General features: G+C 43.3%; 1 protein-coding gene and 1 long non-coding RNA gene across 3 annotated transcripts in view; one reads left to right on the top strand and one right to left on the bottom strand.

Annotated features, from left to right (window-relative positions):
• Nucleotides 1-25,952, bottom strand: part of RXRA (retinoid X receptor alpha) — a 467,242-nt gene that overhangs the window by 273,531 nt on the left and 167,759 nt on the right. The gene's annotated exons all lie outside the window — the stretch shown is intronic.
• LOC130456470 (uncharacterized) overlaps nt 22,459-25,952 on the top strand; it is a 3,951-nt gene continuing 457 nt past the window's right edge. Inside the window, exon 1 of the long non-coding RNA XR_008915360.1 lies at nt 22,459-23,236. This is a non-coding gene — a long non-coding RNA (uncharacterized LOC130456470). The remainder of the gene's footprint in view (nt 23,237-25,952) is intronic.

The raw sequence follows: 25,952 nt of genomic DNA, 5'->3' as shown, positions 1-25,952 counted from the left end.
AACAACTTATGGTATAGGAATGTGATGGAATTACTATTGAGTTCTAAGAAATGAAGAAGAGGAAAGGGAAGACTTGGATGAACTGATGCAAAGCGGAGTGAGCAGAACAATTTACACAGTAACAGTAATATCATAAAGCAAATGTGAAAAATTAATTCAAAAACCCACGATGAAACATGCCCTCCAACTCCAGAAAGAGAGGTGATGGTTTCAAAGTGTAGACCAAGGCACAGGTTTTGGTTTTGGACATGGCCAAGAAGGAATTTGTTTTGTTTGTCAATATATGTTTGTTATAGGCTTTGTTTTCCTTGCTCTCTCAATGGGAAGTGAGAGTGTAGGAGAGAGGGAACTGGCAGGGAGAAAAAACTCAGACCTGAAAAGAAGTAAAATGGAATTTACTCATTGGTTTTATTTCTCTTCAGAATTTAATCAGGCTTCTGACTCCACTGCTCTACTGAAACTGTTCTCTATCAATTGTTGCCAGTGATTTCTTAACCACTAAATCCAATGGCACTTTTTTTTTTCCAACCCTAATTTTCCTTGATATTTCTCTAGCATTTGCCAGTGTTTGCCAGCTCCCTCTCCTGGACTAACTGACTCTCTCTCTCTCTTCTCTCTTCTCTCTCTCTCTCTCTCTCTCTCTCTCTCTCTCTCTCTCTCTCTCTCTCTCTCTCTCTATCTCTCTCTCTCTCTCTCTCTCTCTCCCCTCCCCCCCTTCTGTCTCTGTCCCCCTCCCTTTGTCTGTCTCTCTCCCCTTGCCTTCTGCATAATGCTGCTTTCTCTAGGTTCTTCTCCCACCCATCAAATTTCTTCCTCTTACTTTTCTTCCTTGTATATTCTCTTCTTCCATTTCTAGGTGTAAATATTCCTCCATAATAGGCCCTAGGCCCCCTTTCTCTTTTCTCTCCTTAGGTAATTTCAGCTTGCCCTGGATACTCCTTAGCTGTGTGCCATTAGACAAATTCTTTAACTATTCTGAGCTTTACAAATGTATCATCTACCTCAATAACAGGGTTATTATCAGGACTAAAGGAAATCATACATGTAAAATACTTTGCAATTCTTCAAAGGCTATACAAATGTCAGAAACTTATTGTTTTATTAAGCTCAAATATGAATAATCCTGTGGTAAGTCACTAGCTTGTTGTTATTTGATCTGATGTTCTTCTGATTATGTTGCTCAGCTAGATAAAATAACTAATTTTAAAAGTTAAATAAAGTATTAAGATTTAAATTTGTCCTCCACAAGTTCATCAAAAAAACATTCTCGGTACAACTCCAGCAATCGATGGGACAAAAGGGGTACCAAGCCCTTCTCTCAAAACTGATTTGTTCTGCTAGATCACTATATTTTGAAAGCTTTTCATTCATAGCTTGGAAATTATGAATATTTTGGTACAATAACATCTATTTAAAACATTAAGTGTTTTTTTATGTGATTGCAGGAAACATTTTGGTCTATAATAATGTGATAATTGATTGAGTTCTCCAGGATATTACTGAGGCTTGTATTTATAGCATGGGGATCTAGCATCTATTAGTCCATGAAAGAGAGCAAGCTTCTGATACATAATTCTAGCTACCAAGTCACATCTTGCTAGATATTTGGAAAATCCCATATTTTTAAAGCTTATTGTAAAAAAATGGTCCTGTTTCTACTATTTCCTTACAAAATCTACATCGACCACTGAGTCCAGAATCCTGAAATTATTTTGCACTCCCATGGGTTCACTTATCACTTTTACATAAATGACTGTAGGTGGTGAGATGTCACAGCAAAGTCAGGAAGACCCGAGTTCAAATCCAGCTTCAGACACAAGCTGTATGATCCTGAGAGCAAGTCATTTAATTTCTATTTTCCTCAGTTTCTCAACTATCAATGGGAATAACAGCAACACCTACCTCCTAGGGTTATGACAAATATCGTCTCAAATGACATGATATTTCTGGAATGTCTAGCACACACCTGGCTCACAGTAGGCATAAATGTTAGCTATTATTATGATACCAAAGTCTATTCAGTTATCCCTTCTACATAGGAACTTTAACAGTTTCAATATATTGCAAATCAACATAAAAAATTAAAGAAGTTAGTAAACAAATTCAGTGGAAATTTTGGGGGAGTTTTGTGGAAGTGAGTGGTGACACATGAAGGCCGGGAGACAACACAGAAAAAGTTTAGAAACTCAGAAATGCATACTTAGCCCAAATTTTACAATAAGGAACTGTAAACATCCCTTAAAGGAAAAAGAAAAAATTCAGACTTCTTCTCCAGAACAAAGGGAGGGCCAAAAACTGTTATATGGATTTTCCAAATTGTGGGGGTGACATGCCCCTAACCCTCCCCCCCCATATGGAAGAGATAACTCTGTATGTGTATGTATACAGATACATAGATGGATAGATATATAGACAGACAGACAGACAGACACAGGCAGGCAGACAGACAGGCAGGCAGGCAAGCAGGCAGGCAGACAGACAGACAGATAGACAGACAGTTATAGTGCGTGTATATATATTTATATATCCCCAATCTCATCCCTGAGTTTTGTTGCCACATCTCCAACTGCCTCTGGCATGTCAACCTGGCTTTCCCATTGGAACCTCCAACTTGGTAGGCCCCAAACTCTCCCAAACCTTCCCTTCCTCCAAACTTCCCAGTTTTATGGATGGCACCACCCTTCTCCCAGTTGTCCAGATTCAAATATCCAGAGTCCTGTATGACTCTCCTCTCTTCCTCACCTGATATATCCAATCAGTTGCCAAGTCTTAAGGATTCTGTCCCCACAACAGCTCTAAAATACATCCCCTTCTCTCCACTCCCACTCTCCTAGCTCAGGGCCTCATCACCACTCACCTGGACTACTAGAATACCTTTTAACTGGCTTCCTCCAGCCTTTTCCCTTCTCTGATTCTCCCTTTACACAGCTGCCCAAATAATATTCCCAAGGTACAGATCTGGCCAAATCACATCTCTGCTCAAAAACCCTCTGTTGTTCTCTCCTACCTTAAGAATAAATTCATTATTCTGGTATTTAAGTCCCTCTACATCCTGATTCCATTCTATCTTCCCCACCTTATTTTACATTGATCCTCTTAATTTACTCCTTATTCTAGCTAAATTGGTCCATAGTTCCATTTCCCACCTATAATAAATATATGTGGATATGTCTGTAAATACACACACACACACACACACACACACACACACACACACACACACATATATACATATGACTCATAAGGATAATGGACTTTGAGCGGGTTGGGGCCTCTGAGGTCATCAAATTCAGCTACCTCATTCCACAGGGTTACACAGCTTGTATACAAGAATCTGAGGCAGGATTCACACCTAGGACTTCCTAACTCCAAATCCAGTTTTCTACTACATCATACTAGTATTTGCTTGGAAGTCTTACAAAGGTGACAATTTTCATTGGCTTTCAATGAAGGCCATAGAGATAATCTTATCTGCAAGGGTCAGGAAAATTCAGATAAATTAATGAAGCTGGTAATAAGGTCCCATCCTCTCTCTAAAAACATAGGGAAATCCATCTTGGCACATATATTCAACAATCATGTATTGATAGCTACCACATACAGAAGCACATGCAAGGTACTGGGGGATACTTAAGGAACTCTGCCCAAGAAGCTCCTAGTCTAGCAAAGGAATCATATAGTCTTTAACAATCATTTTTATAGAATTTATATAGAGATTTGCAAAGCATTTTACAAATATTATCTCATTTTATCCTCCCAACAACCCTGAATGGTAAATGCTATTTGTTGTTCCCATTTTGCAAATGAAAGAACCAACAGCAGGGCAATGTTAAGTGCCTTGCCCAGAATCACAATAGCTAATGAGTGACTGCGGCCACATTTGAACTCACATCTTCCTGACTCCCAATCCAGTGTTCTATCCACTGAGTTACCCAAAAGAAGCCATGATATGAGAACAGAGAGTATCATGAGGCATAGAAAACGCCCTAACACTTTAAGGAGGAAGCGACCACTTATATCTGGGAAATAATGGAAGGTTCCTTTGGGGGTGGCTGTAGGTATTCACAAACCAGTACAAAGACTGAGAAACAACCTGCCCATAGTAGATGGTGCTCAAGTTAAAGTGTAAAAGGCCTCGGGGCAAATCCCATCTCTGAAATGTACTAGCTGGGTGAAGAGGGGCAAGTCACTAAACCTTTCTGAGCCTCAGGCAACTCTCCAAAACTGCAAATTATTGCAATCTGCCTCACTGGAGCAACTTCCCACAAAACCCCAGGGCTATGACACGCAGTACAAGCCCAAAGATGGTTGGTCTTTTGGAAGGGAAGGGATGTCGGGTATACTTTTTAGATCCCTCCCTCAACTGTGTACTTGGTTAGCGATCACATTGTAGGCGATACATGTATGACAAGGAAGAAAATGCACCTTCTTCCTCTCCATTAGTAAAGGCAGCATGTGAGCCATTTGCTGTATAAAGGAAGCATAGGGCTATTTTGCTTATAAGGAAGACAGGGATTGCTTATAAGGAAGAAGGAATAGCCCAGAAAACAAATGATACACATATAAGTCTGGACATCTCTTTTCTGTTTGAAGCATTAGGGAAAATCCATTCTGTATACTAACCTCACTTCTACTCTGCAAACAACCCAGAGTTCCTATCAAGTTGGATTCCAGGGACTCTAATTTACCTCTAGGGGTCATTCAGTCCAGCTTCCTGACCCTGGGCAGGACTAAGCACTCATTATTACCAACCCAAGATGAAAGAGCCATAGAACATAAGGCACAGAATGTCAAGAATGGAAAGAGACCTTAGAATGTGAAATGTTAAAAATAAGAAATTATAAAAATGTCATGACTGCAAGGGATTTTAAAGACCAAAATTCCCCTTCATTTTACAGATGAGGAAATCAAGGCCCAAACAGAATGGTACAGTGGTACCTTGACACACGAGTTTAATTCGTTCCATGGCCAGGCTCGTAACTCAATTTTCTGGTGTATCAAATCAAATTTCCCCATTTAAATTAATGGAAATACAATTACTCTGTTCTGGCCCCAAAAAACCACATGGATTTTTTGTTTTATGTGCTTTTAAATATGAAAATGTACTTTATAAATAACAAACAAATATATTTATAGATAACAAGAAAAAATGTAAAGAAATAAACTTGCTTATGAAATGTTATTTACCTTCAAGGTCAGGCAAAGATGCTAGTGGGGAAGGCTTTCATTTCATGAGCTATCACTTAACATAACTTATTCTCTACATATATAATGTTACATTTAAATGCAAAATTGACCTTACACATTACTTATGATATGTCATTTTATTGCTAAACTTAATTGCTGTTTTTTAATTTTAATTATCATTTTCTGCATTGAATTTTGACTGTTTTGCCACTTTCCTCGATTTCAACAAAAATCTTTCCATGGAAGTTTGTTTCTTCCTTCTTTTCAGAATGTTTCGATAATGTGTATAATAAGTGTCATCACACAGCTCCAACGTACAACCTGTTGCAACTTTTTCTGGGGGAGTCTTTTCAATAAACTGTTTAATTTTTTCCCAAATTCTCAACATTTCCTTAATCTCGTTTGTACTGATTACCTCATCCATCTTGGGCTCCTCCCCACTAATTTCCTGCAAAACCTTCATATGCTGCTGCTGCTATAACTCCTTCAATTCCTCCGTCCTCAGGACCCACGGTTAAAAGTTAAGAAATCTGCCCCAAAAACTGATAATAAAGACAAAAATAAAGGAGAATGCAAAAGCAATTCAATACAGATGCTTGCATGGCCAGATAAGCACTGAACTAAATGAGACAGCCTAGCGTAACTTGTGGAACAGAACGTTTGGGAGGCTAGCTAGTGTAGGGTGGGAGAAAGCTGGTGATTCAAATATCCACTCATGACTTAGAGCACAAAATCCCAATTGTGACTGCTCGCAGCTCAAATTGCTCATGACTTACGGTGCTCGTGTATCGAGGTACCACTGTATTCCAGACTGAACAGCAAAGTACAAACAAGGCCAGAATTGGAACCCAGGTGTCCCAGCTCCCTTCCCAGTTCTAGTTGCTCTCCCAACAGATCACAAATCCCTTGTGCTGTTCTTCTGCCTCCCCTTTGATTTCTTAGGCCTAAAGGAGGGGGGGTTGGCCATGACTATTTGCCCATTCAGAAAACAAGGTGGAGTTCCCGACTGTGCCAGGTGGAGGGAATGCTGGCAAAGGTTTGATTCTGTCCAAAAGAGGCCAGCCATTACACAGTTAACTCTCCAAGTTTAGGCCTCCCTCTTGGACAACCTTGATCCCAGGCTAAAAGTCCAAAGAAATAGGAAGAGAGGGAGGGGGAGGGGGGAAGGGAAGAGGAGGGTGGCTGCCCCCACCCATGGACTCTGGTCTCAGGCTAAGTTGTTTTTATCACTCCACATGGAATGGGGGTTTGGAAGAACCAATAAAGCAGTGGTGCAAACAAATTCCTCCAGGCCCTGTTAATGAATGAGGGAAGTATTGGGGAAGATGGTGATTTCAGAGAAATGAGGAAAGAGGGGGAACAAACCCAGACAATAACAAGCAGTGGGGACAAATGCATAGATATGTAGACACATGAGCCAAGAGGGAAGAAATGCCAAGTTCTCTATAGGAAAGTACAGGGTGTTCTCAAATCATCAATTTGTCCCTTTTTCTCTCAGAATGAGATCCTTTATGGACAAAAATGGCACTCCTGACCCACCATGGTGGGTGCCTGGAGCAGTGTTACAGTGGGTACAGATGTATTCTGAATCACCCAGGCTTTCTCCCTTGGACCTCCCAACAGCATATTTGTGACTTATTGGGGCTCGGTCTGTGATGGGTGTGAAGGGTCAGCGGGCTCAGGCCAAAGGGGCCTTGACCTTATAGCACCTTTGCTCTAATGGCTGAGCTAATAAGTTGTGGAAGATTCAAGTATCAAACAGCTATTTCTAGGTGCAACAACAGGAGAAGACCCAGGAGAGAGATTTCTTTCACAGTGCATGGAGTATTTTTTCTCTTCTTAGAAAGGTATCTAAGGAAGCTAGAAGGGAAGCTGAAGGAGGCAAGAGGCAGAACCCCAATTTTAAAATAGCTAGCACCGGGTCTGATGTGGGGTAAAGCTATGGCAGCAAGAGCAGTATCTCCTTCCCACACTATCAAGAGCTGAAGGTCGGGGTCTTCAGTTCATCCCAAAGGTTAATTTCCCCCCAATTATCTGGAAGTGAAGACTCTGACCTCTACCCTCCCATATTAGGAGGTTTCTTAACCATCTCCAGACTTCACAGCAGAAATCCACAGACTATACTTTAGAAGATTAGCTAAACCAGAGTCTCCTCCCGGTCCAGATCTACCTTAAAAATGGCTCCATACTGAATCTCTCCACCCCTCCAAATTCCCCAGAGCTCAGATCCCAAATCCTACTTGTTTTCTTTGCCCCTATCAAGCAGCCAAAATCTCTCTACATTCCCAGCTGTGAGGATACGACACTAAATCCGCAGGTTCTACCGTACATCGACCAAAAAGGGAACTGTGGGATGGATTATGGAGAGGGAGGTAAAGGAGAAAAAAAGAGTGAGCAGGCATTTAGAATGAAAAGGGAAGCATGCTGAGTTCAGCAAATTCCCTGGGGTTCTAAGACTGGATTAGACTTTACAAAATCATTCAATCTAGTCCCCTGGCTTCCAACAGATACAGGAAACCCACCCCAGATGGGGAAAAGATTCATCAGGTAGTCTACACTAACTCAAGTGACTCCCTCTACTTCCCGGCTTCTCTGAGTAAGGTCAGCTAAAACCCTTGGGTGATTCCCCCCACTGCCTACAGAATCAACTCAAAAAGGGTCTCAGCCTGTCAGCAGGCAGACACTGCCCTTCCAATTGTATCCCCCCCCCCTCAAGCCCCCATTCCCCTTTCCTTCTGGCCCATTCTAATTCTACTCATCATTCAAGGCAAGCCCCAAACTCACCTTCTCCAAGGAGTCTTTCCTGGCCACGCCAGTCCATAATCATCTCTCTCCCCTGAGTTCCAGCAGAACTTACTGTATGCTCCACTCAGCCCTCAGCAAACATTACTTATGTTAGTTATCTTTCCAAGCCTGTGTGCACTATCTCTCAAGCCAGACTATGAGCCCAGTAAGGGCAAAGACGACTGATACCTAGCGCAGGGCCTTACAAATCATAGGCCTGCTATAAAAGAAGGAAAAAAGAGATAGATCACTGATTGATCAATCTTCATGGAACTCAAGAAAACCTAATTTGAAGGAGGAAGGGGAGAGCAATGGATTTCAAGTTCAAATCCCCATTCTGTTACTACCAGTGTGATCTTGGGCAAGTCACTCTTCCTCCGATGTGATATAAGGATGACAGACTAGATTGACCCCTAAGGTCCCCTCCAGTTCAAAATCTATGATCCTGGGGGTAGCTAGGTGGCTCAGTGGATATAGAGCCAGGTCTGGGGGTTGGAAGTCCTAAATTAAAATCTGACCCCAGAGATTCTGGGTTCAACTCTAGCCATAGACACTTCCTGGCTGGGTGAGCCTGAGCAAGTCACTTAACCCTCATCATATAGCCCTTACTCTTCTTCTGTCTTGGAACCAATATACAGTACTGATTCTAAAACAGAAAGTAAGGATTTTGAGGGCAGCTGGGTGGCTCAGTGCATTGAGAGCCAGGCCTAAAACGGGAGGTCCTAGGTTCAAATCTGGACCCAGAAACTTTATAACTGTGTGACCCTGGGCAAGTCACTTGACCCCCATTGCCTAACCCTTACCACTCTTCTGCCTTGGAGCCAATATACAATATTGATTCCAAGATGGATGGTAAGGGTTTCATAAAAGGAAAAAAGAAAAGAAAGTAAGGGATTTGTTGTTGTTGTTTTTTAAATAAATTCATAAAATATATGATTCTGGGGGCAGTTAGTACAGTGGATTGATCCTGGCTGGGTGACCCTGGGCAAGTCATCTAACCCCCATTGCCTAGCCCTTACCTCTCTTTTGCCTTGGAGCCAATACACAGTATTGATTCTAAGACAGAAGATGAGGGTTATTTAAAATAAATAAACAAACAAACAAAATCTAAGATCCCTTAACCCTCCAGTTCTCTCTCTGAGGCCTTCAGTCCTCCTCTACAAGGCAAAAAAGCCCCAGGGCCCATCCCTCCGTGCCACTAACCCCAGGTTTGATCTGGACAATGCATTTCACTTTCCCCCGGCCTCGGTTTCCCCCTCATTCAAAGAAGAAGCTGCATTCTTTGACTCGGTTCAAAAAACACTTATTCAGCGCCCGCTTTGTTCACTTCTCTTTGCGGGGCTAACAGCCCCCTCCCAAACAACATCCAGGCCCTCCTCGAGGCCCGTCCCTCCCCCTTCCGCTGGGGCCCACCCCCTTATTCGTGGCCCTCCAATGGTCCCAGGGAGGAAGGATTCCTCTCCCCGCTCCACGGGTAAGGGTCGCTCCTGCTCTGAGTTTTACAACCACGCGGAGAGCCAGAGCTGGGCCAGAGCCGGGCCGAGAAGGCTCACAGAACCCCACCCAGCCCTGCTCCCGGAGATCGGCTCGGCCCGCGTCCCAGCGTCCCTTAGTGGGTCTGTGCGACTACAGGGCTCCCTCTTCCCCTCCTCGCCGCTCCGCCCCAGACTGGGGGAGCAGGGGGAGGGGAGGAAGGGACGCTAGGGTGGGGGAGGGAAGGAGAGGGGAAGGGGACGGCCCAAGCAACGCCCTGACTCCCTCCTCCAATGCGGGCCTCTCTTCCCCGACTCCCTGGCTGCCGGCTCCAGTCCGACATTTAAGAGCGCCCACCGCACACCCCCACAGCCCGCGCTGGGGGACACTGGAGACCTTAGGTAGACGTGGCAAAATCCTGCTCTCAAGGATTCCTAAATCTAATGGGAAATGGGCAATTATCTGGGGTCCAGGCAGTATTGTGCTGCTGCACCCCCCCCCCCCATCCAGGCTTGAAAGCCAATTGTTAAATTTTCATTGTGAGTGTTTACACTTCGAAATTGGCAGATCATAAAAATCAGGGTTTGAGTTATTGTTCTATTTATGGCCTAGACTTAAAGTGATGGGGGAAATGGTAATCATGCACATTAAATTTAAAAATGTATTGTCTGCTTTTTTTCCTGGGGAGCTGGGTGTTAAACATTCCCCAGGATACCTCTAGATCTTGAAGAGAATGAAATAAATGAAAAAAGGATCCAAGAAGTATAAAAAAATTCAAGGGAAAAATCACTTTAAGATGTTGGATACACAGGGATGGGTACTGATCAGGGAAGGCTTCTTGGAGGAAGTGACACCTGAGTTGGTCTCTGAAAAAAAGAAAATGACTTCAAAACAGGGGTGGAAAATTCATTCTAGGCATAGCTGGAAAAATAAAGGAATATAATAAATAGTCCAGTTTCTTTTTTAGTATTTACCTTGCATCCTGGTATCAATTCTAGAAAAATGGTAAGGGCTAGGCAATCAAAGTTAAATGACTTGCCAGGGTCACCCAGCTAGGAAGTGTCTAAGGCTACATTTGAACCCAGGTCCCCCTAACTTTAGTCTAACCTGGTGTTCCATCCATTATGCTACCTAGATGCCCCAAAAGTCCAAATTTGAAGACTATCAAATATTTGTAGGCTTAATGTGGCAAGAGAAACAAAACAGATTTGTAGTCAGAGGGCTTGACTAATACTTAATAACTGTGTCACCTTAAGCAAGTTATTCAACTTTCTGGGGGCCTCAGTTTCTCCATCTAGTCCATCTCCAGTAAAATGGGTTTGGACTAGATGTTCAATTATTGGGAAGGTTCCTTCCAGCTCAAAAAGGAAGAATTTGAGATGGGGGATGGCAGGTGGCCAGAGAAAAGACTGTAAAGAGCCTTGAATACTAGAGATCCAGAATTTATATTTTTATTCTGTAAATAAATGGGAGACATTTGAGGGTGTTTTCTAGGAGAGACAATCAGAGATCTATTAGAAAGAATACTCAGAAAATATGTAAAAGATGAACTAAAGAATTAAGAAATGGGATAGGCTAGAAGTCAAAGAAATGCCAGTTAGGGCTAACAATATTTGTGGGATCTAAACTGGGGGGGGTCCTAATGGCAGGAAAAAGGATGAGAACCATAACTGATATATTGGAAACACCTACAGGCCTGGAGCTAGAAAGGTCCTCAGAGTTTCTCTAGTCCAGTGATGGTGAACCTATGGCATGGGTGCCAAAGATGGCTCGTAGAGCACTCTCTGTGGGCACAATGTGGCCACCCTCCCTCCCCTCCCATCCCCCATCCCGTCCCCCATCCCACCCCCACAGTTTATTACTAGACAGGCAGAGGGTCTTAGGTAGAGCTGCTCCCTTCCACCCTCCACCCAGCCTGATGACATTGTTTCACATGCCCCACCCCTCCACCTAGCAGCCAATGGGAGCACACGAGGGTAAGGTGAGTGGCTCACAGGTGGCAGAGCTGGAGGTGAGCAGAGCTATCAGGCCACTCCCCTCCCCTTCTCTACACTGGCTGAGGATATTCCTCACTTCACCAGCCCCTCCATCCAGTAGTCCAATGGGAACGCTTCCTCCCTCCTTCCCCTGGGGGGGGGGGGGGCATGGCATTCCATCTCTAAAAGGTTCACCATCACTGTTTAGGTCCAATCCCTTCTATTGTTCAGATCAAAAACCGGAGGTACAAGGTAATGAAATGACTGGCTCAAATGACTACACAAGTAGTTAGGACTTGAACTCAGGTTCCCTAATCTCTCATCAATCTTCTTTATGCTGTACCAGCAGGAAGGACAGAAGTGACAACATCTGACAATTTCTTAAATTTCAGTAAAAAATATATAAAATTCACATCTAGTCTTAAACACACATACTTCCTAGCTGTGTGGCCTGAGACAAGCCACTTAATCCTACTGGCCTCAGTTTCCTCATCTGTAAAATGAGCCAGAGAAGGAATTGGCAAACAACCCCCAATATCCAAGAAAACCCCAAATGGGATTACGAAGAATCTGAAATGACTGAACAATAGAAAAATCCCTCCTGCAAATGGTCAAGAGTTAGGAAGAAGAAACTGGAAAAGAGAAAAAAAAATCAATCCAGACCATTCATGGAGGGGAAAAGAGGCTCCGTGTCTAATGCACCCCAAGCCCAGGCTGTGAAAGGTACCAGGGCAAAGAAACTCCCCAGGCATTAAGGGACAAAGGCTCCCAAAAGCAGTGTGCCTGCAGGTATTCCCATCCATAGGGCCATGGAGCTAGTCCCTCCTCTTTGATATATAGGTCATATCTAAGATTGCCTAAATGTGGGGAACAGTACACAAAGTTACAAACAGGCAAGAATAAGACCGCCACCCAGAAAATGAACCAAGCAGGAGATCAGAGCCAGCTTCCTGAAGCACCAGAAGACCAGCATGTCTGTCTTGTTTGTAACATAGTTGTTTGCACCCTGTCTCCCCCATTAAACTGTGAGCTCTCCAGAGCAGGGAGGGGCCTGAGTTTTGACTTTCTTTATATGCCCAGCACTTAGTACAATGCCCAGTATATGGGCACATTATAAATGTTTGTGGACTTGGCCCAGAGTCGAAATGGCATTCCCAAGGATGTTAATAGAGCCAAGCTTATTGTGGCTCCAAATTCACTGTTCTTTCTGCTATCAGGCTTTTCCTTAGAACACTGAAAGTCAGTGCTAGATTTTAGCAATCCCCTTAATATAATAATAATAAAAACTTTTATATGGCTTTTTAAGGTTATTAGGCCATTTAAATCTGAGGAACTGGACTGAGTGACCTCCAAGGCCCCTTCCAGCTCTAATCTATAATCCTATAATGGAACATCCGAACTAAAAAAGTCTGGAGATAATCTAATCCAACCTCCTTTTGAAAAGGAGGAAGCTGAGTTCCTGGGAGGTTTAACAACTTGTCCAAGGACATATATCTTGAGAATTTAAAGCTCTGTTCTTCCAACAGGCCTAAGAAGTGGGTACTTACAAGTAGTATACCCATTTTAAAGATGAGAAAAATTAACTCTTCCTTTTAAGGAAGAGACATTAAAGGGAAATGACTTGAATGAGAGAGGCAAGAAACTATCAGAAAGGCTGCCATGGAACAAATTCTTTTTCTATCTCCATAATTAAATCCTCCCAGATTGGAGAATGAGGGAAGGAAGTGAGAAGGTAACTTATAAAACACTCTGCCTGTTATCTCTAGAGCCATTGGCCATCAAAAAGAGATACTAGTGTAATGGGATTATTACTGACATAATAAAACCAGAACTTCAAATGTTAGACAAAAATGATCTCCTAGAACCTGAACAAAAGTTATAATAATCATGAGCTCTACATAGTATATAATGAGAGGCTCTGGATAAATCTGTCTCTATTCTTTCTCACACTCCAAGCTTATTTCTAAATTTTTGCCTCTGACTATAATGTAATAGAGGAATACACACAAGGGACCCTAAAGTTTACCTAAATTTAATTTTTCTTTTAAAGTTCTGGCACTTACAGGGTAAGTTATATATAAAGTGTGCTTATGTGTAAGAGGTTCCTTTGCCTCCCACAATGCTCAGTAAATGAGGATTTCTGTTCTGTGTGCCTGTATGCCACCCTGCCAGCACAGGGTCAGGCACAGACATGGGTAGGCTCCCAGGCTCTTAACAAATCAATAACACTGGCTCCAAAGCTGACCAAAGGTTTTGTGTGTGTGTGTCTGTGGTTTTTTGGTTTTTTTTTTTTATCTCATCACTATTTAACTGGGGAGTTTGGTTTAGTTAGGTTTGGTTTGGTTTGGGGAGGATATTGGTCACTGAAAGGCTGAGAGCTGCCCCCTCTGCCTGTGTTTATCTCAGCATTTCCCTGCAGGAAAGTACTGATATAGATTAGATGTTGCCTTGCCCCAAGAATCCAAAGACCCATCTAAAAATGGCCTCCAAACCAGAGATGCTATCAGATGATACTGTCATCTCTCCACTGAGATGCATGCCAGGGAGTGATGACTCCACTAAGTATGCACATGCTTCACCATAGGGTCATCAGAGGAATATCTCTCATCCGAGATCACTAGGGTCCCATCTCCCCCCATTCCCACTAGTGATGGTGTCTACGCCCAAAATGTTATCCAAACTCATGGTGTGGGGGCTACCCATCCTTAAAGGCTTAACCCAATCCTGCTTCCCTTGGTAGGGCAAATTCCACAATCACCTGTCATGTATCTCCTGCTAGGAGGGTCTTATGGTAAAGCTGGAAACAAAGGCTGGGCTCTCAAGAAGCAAGTCCAACGGGGAGGTGGGAAAAAGAACTTAAACAAAGAACTGACTCAGAAAAGGAGATAACTGGAAAGCCCGGGTCCAGGCAAAAAGCTAGAAGATATTTGATGCAGGGGAGATCGCTACTGCCAGGGGGGAAAGAAGAGGTCACCAAAGGATATTAGAGGAGGTGGTACCTGATTTGGGCCTCTGAGGAAGGGGTAGAGCTGGTAAGTATTCATTCTATTTTCATTCTATTCCTGGTAAACAGTGAAAGCAAAAAAATTGAAATGGTCAAGGGCAAAATGTAAACAGGAGGAGAGAGAATAACCCAGGTGGGCTAGAAGGGATAGTGCCGTACCAAAAGGCCAAAAAGGTGGGTTGGAGTCAAATCAAAAAGGACCTTGAATGCCAGGATCTGGAGACACTACTTAATTCAACAGGCAATGGGGAGCCAAGGAAAGTGTTTCTGTAGAGCAGCAGCATGACCACAGAAATACATTGGGAAGACTGCTCTGAGGGAATAGTGGAGGATAGATTGGAGTGAGAACATCAGCCTGGAGGTGGGAAAACTGGTTAGAAGGCTCAGATAACTGAGCAATGAGTGTTATAATCACATTTTCAGCCCTTTTGAATCCATCCATCAGCAGCATCCAGTTAAAAGCCTTTGAAACAAGGGGGAGGGGGGAGAGCAGGAGTAAAGAGAACATGGACTCTGGGGCACTTCCCAAACCTTGGCCTGCCGCTCCCCCTTAAAGCGCTAAATAAATAGCCTTAACAAAGCAACAGACTTTGGTCAGCTCGGCTTTCAGGCTGGCTGACCTCTGCCCCAGGCAAATGTTGATACTTAAGTTAAATTGGTCAATTATGCTGACGCTTAAGTCCTAGCCACAGTTCAAAATGTCCCAGGTTTCCGAGCCTTCAAGTAATTTCTCAGTGGTTTGACAGAGGAAACCTGTTAAATAAGTAACCTCATTACAAATGGCAAGTGAATTCCCTTCACAGGTCCACTCCTTTGAACTCCGCAGTGTTTATCTGAGGTCTCCATAAATTTACAAACAATGGGAGCACTGAATGGCCCAGTGCCCAACTCCAAAGGGAGGCTAAACTCAGTCAGGGGCAGGATCCATTCAGGGAATAACCGGCCAGTGCCTCTAGGGAGAACTCAATATTTGGGGGGTGTTTCCCCATCAGACCGCACCCTTGACCCTGACCAGTCAGACATACAAGCAAACCTGCTGGGGCTTCACAGGGGGAAGCTAAGTAAGAGCCATTTGTTCAAAGTTGTTCTGAAGACGTCTTCCCCACCACCACCACCCCAGACCGTGTCCTCCTTGAGAGCAGAGGCTCTCTTTTGCCTCTTTTCCCCGCCTCAGCTCTTAGCAAAGAGCTTGGCACATAGCAGGCACTTAAAGCTTACTGACTGACATGGATGGCTTAGTGTATGCCATCCCTTCCGTGGAGATGCAACTTATTTAAAAGGTTGGTTAATACTAACATTTAAAGGGCATTTTCCATAGCTATTTGATCAAAACATTAATAAACAACTCAATGTTGGGCTGGCAATATCAATAGGATATTTGGGCATTCACTCCCACCATTAGGCATTACCAGATGAACTAGTTTTAGGGGGAGGAGGCCATAGAAGAAAGCTAACACACACACAAGCTGCAAAACGCTCGTAATAAAAGTTCTCTCATGTCCGATTCTCCCATTCAACGGCTCCCCTAGGACATGCTGAATAAAGTCCAAACTCACTTGGCCTGGCACTCTGTGCCCTCCATAATTGGGTCCCTACCTTCTGCAGTTCAGAGTCTTATCTCCGATTCTCCAGCTCTGGCCAAACCGGTCCTCCCCAACGGGTCTGAAGCTTCCTCTACTTCCCACTAGGGGAAATGTCCTCCCTATGTGGGCTCTGTATCCAGCAGAGAAACCTGACTAACCCCCCACAGGGATCGATTTCTTTCTCTCTCTGTCTCGTCTCTGTCTCTCTGTGTCTCTGTCTCTCTCTCCCCCCCCCCCTTTCCCTCCCTCTCAATGTTTCTCTTTCTCTGCCCTTGCTAAATCTCTGTCTCTTTCCCTCTCTCTGACTCTCTCATTAACTATCTTTTCCATTCACTAGACACTGATGTTACTCTTTTTAAAATCATAGGCCCAGTCCATCTCCTCATCCCAATCCAATCTTTACACGTGTATGACTCATCTATCCCTACCTACTACCCCATCTTATAAACTCTTAAAAAGCAAAAATCCCTCCTCATTCTTCCAAGGCTTCTGTTCCCCCAAGAGCTGAACATATAACAGCCAGTCCTCAGAAATGGTGTTAATGGTTCTTCTTTTTTCTACCTTAGGTAAATTACTTGCCCATTTCTGGGTCTCAATTTCCTGATCTATAAAGTGAGGGGGTTGGGACTAGAAGACCACTCGGGTCCCTTCTAGGAAAATATATGTTACTTGAAGGTAAAGATTGTTTCTCCATTGATTTTTATATTCCCAGAGGCCACCATAGGTACAAAATATATTAGTACAGAGAACCCTATCCATAACACGGCGGCATCAATGCATATCAGCAACCCAAGTATTAGTGTTGCCAGGAGCACTGAGAAGGGAAGGGATTTGCCCATGGTGAATAAAAGGAAACACTTGAATCCAAGTCTCCAGAGGCAGAAGTCAAGGTCCTGCTCTCTCTCCACTTCCTCCCCAAACCAAGGGTAGAGGAGAAATAAAGTAAATTTTAGCCCTAAATCCTGTGATCCTAAGACTCAATGATAGAATGATGATGAAACCCAGCAGCCCAAGAACTGGGGAAGAAGGGAGAGGAGTAGGCCCTTTGCTTCAATTGGATACAAAGGAAGAAAAATAAACCCACTCATTTTTATATGCATTCATTTCACCAAGCATTTATTAAATGCCTACTATACCCAGAGCACTGTACCAGGGCACTGGGAGAGATACAAAGCCAATTGAGACAAGACTCCCCTACCTCCCCACAATCTAGAGCAGATTGCAATAAATCCACAGGGACGCATGTCAATTGCCGGTCCCCCCAAGCCCCCCCCTTTATTCTCCAAGTCACTTTCAAATGGGGTGGGCTGGGAAAGATCCCAGGCTCCTTCTCATGCACTTCCTGCAGTTGGAAGTCCCTTTCCCCTCCACCAAAAGAGAGTCCCATACCTCAAGAGAGGTGAAACTTCAGAAAAAGCATCACATAAGGGGCAGAAAGGTGCTCTGGGGGCCTCTGCCCAATACAGCCAAAAGCCTCAAGGCTCAGTTTTCTTCAGATTTACTTTCTTAATATCTGTCCTTTATAACTGACCATTTTGCATGCAACTTCCAGCCTAAGACTCCACAGCCCTGTGCTCAGCCAGTCCTATATTTTGGGGGTATAGCAGAGGCTTTAAGAACATTCTTATTTTAAAATCTCACTTCCTGGTACAAGATAAAGATGAGTGGTTTGGAGGGGGGTGCAAAAATTTTAAGATCTACAGGATCTTTTTCTATGAATCTGGAAGGGGGCAGGCCCAACAATGGGTTGGGGGGGAGAGGGGGGGTGGAGAAGGAAATTGGAGACTGAATTTTACATGGCTTTGGAATGCAGACCAACATGAAAGTCAACCCTGGGCAACCCAGGCAAGCAGAGGGAGGGACAGCTAAAAGAGAAAAGACTTTCAAAGAGGGACCTACCATGGCCAGCCACTCATATATAAGTCCCCTCTCCCAAAGCCCAAAAGGATCCAAAGATCCTGATATTCCACCTTCCTCCTCCTGGACCTCTTTCCCCCTCCAGATTAGGGATAGGCTCTTTGTTATAGAGATGAGTGAGAAATTTGCCATATAAAATAGGGGAGCAGAGGAGGAGATTGAAAGTCTGTCACTTCCTGGCAGGGTCTGGGAAAAGAGAAAGAGCTTTGGTTTCAATTCACTAATTACTAGTCCTTTTCCTCAACTTTAACCTCTCTTGCCACCCCAGGGCATCAGACCCAGCCAGCCCAGGCCAGGCACCTTAGGGGCTGGACATTGGATTCTCCTCTCTCCAGAATGGCTGGAGTCCCAGGAGAACAGGAACCCCTTCTAGGCTAATCCTCTTCATTTGACAGATGGAGAAACTCTCCATAAAATGGGGATAATAATAGCACCTCCCTGATAGGGCCACTCTGAAGACCAAATAAGATAATACACATACAAGTGTTTTGTAAACTTCAAGTGCTATACCAATACTAGCTATTATCATTATTATTTGGCCCTTAAGCCAAGACAAGCAGACAGAACAAGTTCTAGATCAAGGTCGGGGCTCTTTTACTGTCTTTATATGTGGCTAATGACTAAAGAGGTTTGGGTTTCTAAGTCCTACCCAATTTGGAATCAAACCACTCTGCCTTGAGCCCATCTGTCCTTTACAGAACAGCACTCTATCAGCCACAGCTCCAATCCCCTCCAAGGCTCCAATAGAGAATGGAAACTCTTCTCTGGGAGCCAGGCTAGGGTTAGAATGGACCTGGAGGAAATCTGGTATTATCTTCAAAATGCAACTTTACTCCCCTCCCAGAAGGTCTCCAGGGCAGTAAACCTAGATTGGTAGTCCTGGGGGGAAACACTTACCCCAAGGAATAAACTGCAACCCTCTGTCAAGAAGCCTACCCTTAGTCTCAATTGTGTTAAAGAGGCATATGGGACCATCCCGCATCCCAGAAGAGTCACAGTTCAGGTTAGAAGACCAAGTCCCCAGCAGGTGTGAAGCCTATCTGGGTGTTAATTGGGTAGCAGGTGAGCAGAACAGAATTTTGTTGGAAGAAGAAAGGAGGCAGAGGGGAAAATGTGGAAGAAGCGGACAAAATGGGCTACAAAGTAGGGTGACAGTGTTAGAGATCATCTCTTCCAACCACTTCATTTTACAAATGAGAAAACTGATTTGCCCAGAGGTTCATAAAAAAATTAAAAAACAAAATAGTACAGGAACATCGTACTAGCAGTTGGATAATACTAATTAAGTCTACTTACATACAATGTACAGAATTAGAGCAGGAGGAGCTCCTGGAGGCCATAGAGTTGAACCCCCTTATTTTAAGGATAAAGAAACTGATACTCAGAGAGGTTACGTGATTTATCCACAGTCACTCATCTGATGTCAAAGGTGAGATCTGACTTGTTGTTCTTGCTGGCTCCAACCCTAGCATAAATTCTATCCACCACTACACAATGCTATTACCACTCAGGACCCTTCCATATGGCTTTAGGCCAGTCACTTCACCTAAGGACAGGTTTCTTCACTGCAAAATGAAGAAGGGGTTGGGCTGGATGATCCACTAAGATTCCTTAGACCTCTGAAGAGTCTATTAAAAAAACTCACTAAGTTCCAAAGGAAAGCAGATGGATTTTAAATAGAGTTTTCTCTCGCCAAAGCACCAATAAAACTGGAGATATAGGGCAGGCCTCCAAGAGGTCACGTCACCCCTTCATAGCAAGGGAGAGAATAAGGAAGGAGAATATAGTAAATGAAGATGGAAAAAGCAGAAACCAAGAGGCCAAAATGAGAAAGCATTTGTTTGGGGTCTTAAAAGGTACACATCCCATCACTATATTAGCCTCAGAGTCCTAGTTTATGCTGGACATCTAGGAAACCTAGCCACCGAGAATGTTACCTGAAAAAAAAAAGCCGTCAAATACAATGATTCAACAAAAATAATGTTAATTTTTGCTTATCATAGTTGATATCTACATTCCCATCATTTTCCACTATGGAAACTCCCCCACCCACACTCTTCTCTCTCTCCTTTCTTTGAGCTACAGCTAACATGTATGGTCTGACAAGTCTTGGTGCCTGTTGTTGTTTCTCTATTTTCTCTGGATCAGTCTTGTCCCTTCCAGTTAGAATTATGAGCCCTTCTTGCAGATCAAAGCATGTGATTTTTCACTTTAGTTTATATAGATGTTTGTTTTGAGGTTCTGGTTTTATATGATTATTCTCTAACCAAAATGATCAATATGGAAATATGTTTTGCATAATAATACGTGTAAAACCCAGATGCAATCACCTGCCAGCTCAGGGATGGGGGAGGGAAAGGAAGAAAGGAGACAATTTGGATCATATAACTTCAGAAAACTTATGCGGAAATTTGTTATTACATATATTTGCTAAAATAAAATATATTTAGAATTAAAATTATAAAAAAATAAAAGAAAAATGCTTATTTGGATATCTAAAAAAATAATAAAAAAAGAATATGAGCCCTTCTATTTCACTGTATCCTTATAAGCCAGGGGTACTAAGTAAGCACCAACTGAATACAAAGGCTAAAAGGGCAATCCCTGAAGGACTTCACACACCCCACTAGTGGCCTCTGAATCAAACTTTTTCACACACTTCCAAAGTGGGATGGGAGCAGGCCTACCTATCCTGCTGTCAACAACCACCACCTCCCAATCTGAGCAAGTAGGGATCCCAAATCAGGAAAGAGAAAAAGCCAGGAGAAGAAATAAAACAAGGAAATGTAGCTCATTACTCTATTCTGGGGAAAATTTTATTGCAAAGGTGGGGGGGGCTAAAAAGGGGGGGGACAGGATATTCAAAGAACAATGAATATAGGCAACTCGGCCAACTGGCATTTCAGAAGACCTAGAAAAACAATTCCCAGATCAGTCATATCCATTACACATATACACAATCACACATCTAGAATCACATATTCTTTTCACATATATTGAGTCTGTCTATATCATACTCTAGAAAGATAAGTCTCTAGTATATGAACATATACACACACACACACACACACACACACACACACACACACACACATATATATATATATATATACATATATATCCCATTATTTTCATGCATCTGCCTTAGCCAATTTTATTTAGCTACTTTCTGGACCATTTCATGCTCATTCGGCTGCTGAGCTAGACAATTGCTTCGTAACTCTAGGGTGCAATTTCACTGTCTGTGAGTCGAATATCTCACACAGGGCTGGGGTGTGTGCTGAAGAAGCAGCCCTGTTCCCACTCCCCATCCTCCTCTCTGCTCAAGCTCCCTCCCAGCCTTGCCCGCCAGTTTTCTGTTCTGTAGGATTTCTCCCCCCACCCCTAGATTCCTCTAAGGAGGATTTGGAGAAATCCAGGCCTCTTTCCTGCCCTTCACCCACCTGCAAGGGGACTGTGGAATGACCCAGGGCCTGCTGGAGGCTTTAGGTTTTCCAAAACAGTAAGATATCTGTACTTGCAAGTCAAGGAGGAAGGGCTAAATTTTTGGTACTGCACAATCTGGAGGGGGGTTCTGAATTTCACCCTTTCCTAAGTTTGGCCACATTTCAAAGCAGCATTAGTACTTTCTGCCCCCTTCAGAACCCCTCGCCTAACCACAGCTCCAGTTCTCTAACAATATGGTCAAAAATCAGAGCCCCTGGTGGTCTGAAGGGCAGTCTTTTTATAAAGTGTGAGTCCTTTTCTTGAAATCTGGGACTATTCTAGGAAATGTAGACGTAAGGTCCCCATGCCTAGTCAATTGAGTCAAAGAGTCAGACTTGGGTGGAATGAGGCACAAAGGGAAGAGCTGAACAAATAAAAGTCACTTTACCTCAGTTTCCTCAATCCATTCCATTTCATGTAGCTGATACTGAAAAGTAGGTTAAAAAAAAATACACCCTTGGCAGATTGGAGCATAAGACCAAGAAAGATACATCAAGTACTCCATACCAACAAAATTCTGTCACTCAAGAGTCTGGAACAATATCAGAATCAAGGAACACTGACTTAAAAACTTTCCCTTGACAACTCTATCATGACATTATGATCCTCTTTAAAATAGGGAAACTAAGACCCCTAGAGTTTAATATGTTTCAGCGCTGTCATTTCCTTAGCTGGGTGACCTTGAGTAAGTCATTTTCCCGGGCCTCAGTTTCCCCACCTGTAAAAACAAGGGTGTGGAATTAAATGACCTCTAAGATCCTCTCTAGGTCTTTAATTTACCCAGGGTCACACAGTGAGAGTCTACTCATAGACACCGTGTGCCCGGGATCTAGGAAGACCTCCATTACCTAGAGTGATGGGAGAGGGGCTGGGCAGGGGTGAGGAACCCTCCTAACCTCCCCCAAAGCCCTTAAGAGTTCAGGGAAAATCTATCTCATCCCGGGACTACAAAGCCAGGGGCCTGAAGGGGGGGCGGGGCGGCCAAGAGAAAGTGACTGAAGTACACCTAATAAAATGTAAATGCCTCACGGAGGGGGAGGGGCTGGGGATTCCGGCCACCCGGAAGTCCCGCTGGCCACCCAGCCGGACCTCTCCGGGCTCAGAGAGCGCTCTCCTTTGTGGGGCTGTCTCACCTTGGCGAGGGCCTTAGTTTCAGAGTCTCCCCTTTCACCCTTTCCACTCGAAGTCCATAAAACCCAATTGATTTATTTAGTAGAGAGCGGCCAAGAAAAAGGCCCAGGAAAAATGTCGCACCCAGATGCAAGCACCATTACCATTTTATGGGTACCTTTTATCTCACAATCTCCACCTCCCCCCATTTCCCCGGATATCACCGGAAGGAGGAAGACCCACCGGCCCACAGCCCCCAAGGGTCCCGGGGTCCAAGGCAGGACCCTAAGTGACCAGCGCCCAGATACAGCCCTGCAGAACCCGGCCTTTAGGGAAACTGTCATCCTCTGGCAGGAAATCTCAACTACCACAAGCCCCACTGATTCCTCGAGGTTTCCTGGCTCAGACCGTGGTGGGTTCCCATGGAAACGTCAGTAACCAAGCAGAATCAGAACCTAAATCTACTAACCAGGCCCTTGTAGCTCCTTCAGGGTGACTTGTGGTTTAAAAAAAAAAAGCAATCACAATAAAGTCAAGGAAAGGGGGCTAGAGGATGGGGTGGGAGGAGGGCAGTCCACCTGTAGCTCCCTGAACAGAAACCTCTTCTCCTGTACCATGTCCCCCAACTCACAGATGGGCCATTCCCACCAGGGCAGCTCTTCTATCAACCACCTCTTTCCTGATGAACCCACCCTGCCCCAGACAGGCCCAGCCAGGTAAGGAACTACAAAAAACTCCTTCACTAGCCAGGAGTGTTCCATCCACTCCCTGGGGTGCTCCCCCAACTGCTCTGACCTGTCTGTCACTTATCATTTTACCCAAATTTTTTCATGACAAGATTAGCCAGTCAAATCCACAGTCCACACTGGTAGGTCAGGTCTGGTCCAGGTTTCAAGAAAAGAAGGATAAAAATGCCTATCAGGCAGATTCTGGGGGTCTTCTTCCCCTATTTCCCCTTGCTACACATACCTGACCTCTGATCCCCTCCATGATGCTAATAACTAACATTTATATGACACTTCATTTTATTTTATTTTTTAAACCCTTACCTTCCATCTTAGAATCAATATTATGTATTGGTTCCAAGACAGAAGAGTGGTAAAGGCTAGGCAATGGGGTTAAGTGACTTGCCCAGGGTCACCCATCTGGGAAGTTTCTGAGGCCAGATTGGAACCTAGCACCACCTCACAACCCACAGCCCTCTCTAGACCTGGTTCTCGATACACTGAGCTCCCCAGCTGCCCCCATATGACACTTTAAAGTACACAACATCCTTTCCCCACAACTCAATGAGGAAAGTAGTACAATTATAATATCTATGTTATAGGTGGGAAAACTGAGCCTCAAGGAGAAGGAACAAGTGTCTTGCTAATTCCTTTCAGTCAGCATATAAAGAGTTTTTAATACTAAATCTACTATTCTTTTTTCTTTTTAATTAAATTTGACTTTTTTCAATTAGTCAGCATATCTTTTTCTCCTTCCCATCTCTAACCACCAATTAAAAAAAAGAGAAAAATAAAACCCCATTGTTAGATAAGCACAATTAAAAAAAACAAATTCTACCTATTAATCTCCCATCTCTCTCTCAAGAGGTGGATAGCATTTTTCATTGGCCCTCCTCCATCATCTCTGCTTATCATACTGAGCATAGTTCTTAGGTCTTTCAAAAGTGTACATTTTTGTAATATTGATACAATCTAAAATGTTCTCCTGGTTCTGAACTCCTTGCTCTGCATCCATTCACACAAGTCTTCCCATGTTACTATGAAACCACCTCTTCCATCATTTCTTTCAGCACAATAGCATTCCATTAAATTTACATACTTTTAACTTGTTCAGCCATTTCCATTATATGCATAACAGTTACTGTCTTCTCTGTCTACCCCAATAAAACTCAGTTTCCAACATCTCTTCCTCTCTCTCCTTTCTCTGTTCTAAAAGCAGTCTAAACCTCTTCCTGCCTCCAGGCTCTCCCCTTCATATCCATCCTGAACAGGTTGTCAGATTAATCTTATCTATACACAACTCCTGTCCTAATAATAATTCACATTCCAAAAATATTTTAAAAGATTTACAAAGTGCTTTTGTCACAACAACCCTCTGAGGTGGGTCCTAAGAGTATGATCATCATTTTTAAACTGAGGAAACTGAGGCTCAAGAGAAAGAAGGTGATTTCCCCAAAGACCCCACAGGAGGGGGAAGAGGAAGGGAAGGAAATAAACATTTATATAGCACCTCCTCTGCTATGTGCTAAGCATTTTTTACCTCAAATATCAAAGTACCAGCTCCTAGTCTTTGTTATTAGTTCAACAGTTCTTTTACTTTCAATTTTATTAATTTCTCCTCTGATTTTTAGGATTTACAAGTTAGTTTTTATTTGGGGACTCTTCGTTTGTTTTCTTTCTAAATTTTTAAGTTGTAAGCCCAATTTATTGATCTCCCTCTCTTTTTTGTTAATATGGGTACTCAGGGATATAAATTTCCCCCGAGTACTGCTTTGGCTGTATCCCACCAATTTTGATATGTTATCTCATCATTGTCATTCTCTTCAGTGAAATCAATGATTGTTTCTTTCATTTGTTTTTTAACCCACCTTTTTTTTTTAATAAAACCCTTACCTTCCATCTTGGAGTAAATACTGTGTATTGGCTCCAAGGCAGAAGAGTGGTAAGGGCTAGGCAATGGGGGTCAAGTAACTTGCCCAGGGTCACACAGCTGGGAAGTGTCTGAGGCCAGATTTGAACCTAGGACCTCCCGTCTCTAGGCCTGGCTCTCAATCCACTGAGAGACCCAGCTGCCCCCTTTAACCCACCTTTTACCCCAAATATCTCATTTGATCCAAGGCTAGATTGGAAGCCAAGTTTTTCTGATTTCAGATCCATTTATCTATTTACTTCACAATCTCTAGGCAGAGCCAGATATAGATAGATAGATAGATAGATAGATAGATAGATAGATAGATAGATAGATAGATAGATATAGATAGATACAGATATCCTCATTTTGTCTTGATATCAATTCTAAAAAGAATCAAAGGGCTACACATCAGGGTTAAGTGACTTGCCCAGGATCCCACAGCTAATAAATCTCTGAAGCCAGATTTGAAATCAGGAAGAAGAACCTTTCTATTTCTAACACCTACACTGTCTCACAGCTACCTAATTATAATACCATCCCATTCCCTTGTTCAAAAAAAACGTTGTGAGAGGGGCAGCTGGGTGGCTCAGTAGATAGAGCATCAGGCCTAGAGAATGGAGGTCTTGGGTTCAAATCTGACCTCAGACACTTCCTAGCTGGGTGACCCTGGGCAAGTCACTTACCACCATTGCCTAGCCTTTACCATTCTTCTGTCTTGGAACCAATACACAGTATTGATTCTAAGACAAAGGTAAGGGTTTAAAAGAAATATGCTCCATCATTAACTGGGTTAAT

Source organism: Monodelphis domestica, chromosome 1 (assembly GCF_027887165.1).
Source record: "Monodelphis domestica isolate mMonDom1 chromosome 1, mMonDom1.pri, whole genome shotgun sequence".
NCBI classification, from domain to species: Eukaryota; Metazoa; Chordata; class Mammalia; order Didelphimorphia; family Didelphidae; genus Monodelphis; species Monodelphis domestica.
Note: the sequence above shows the minus strand (reverse complement) of the source record. Positions and strands in the feature narration are given on the sequence as shown.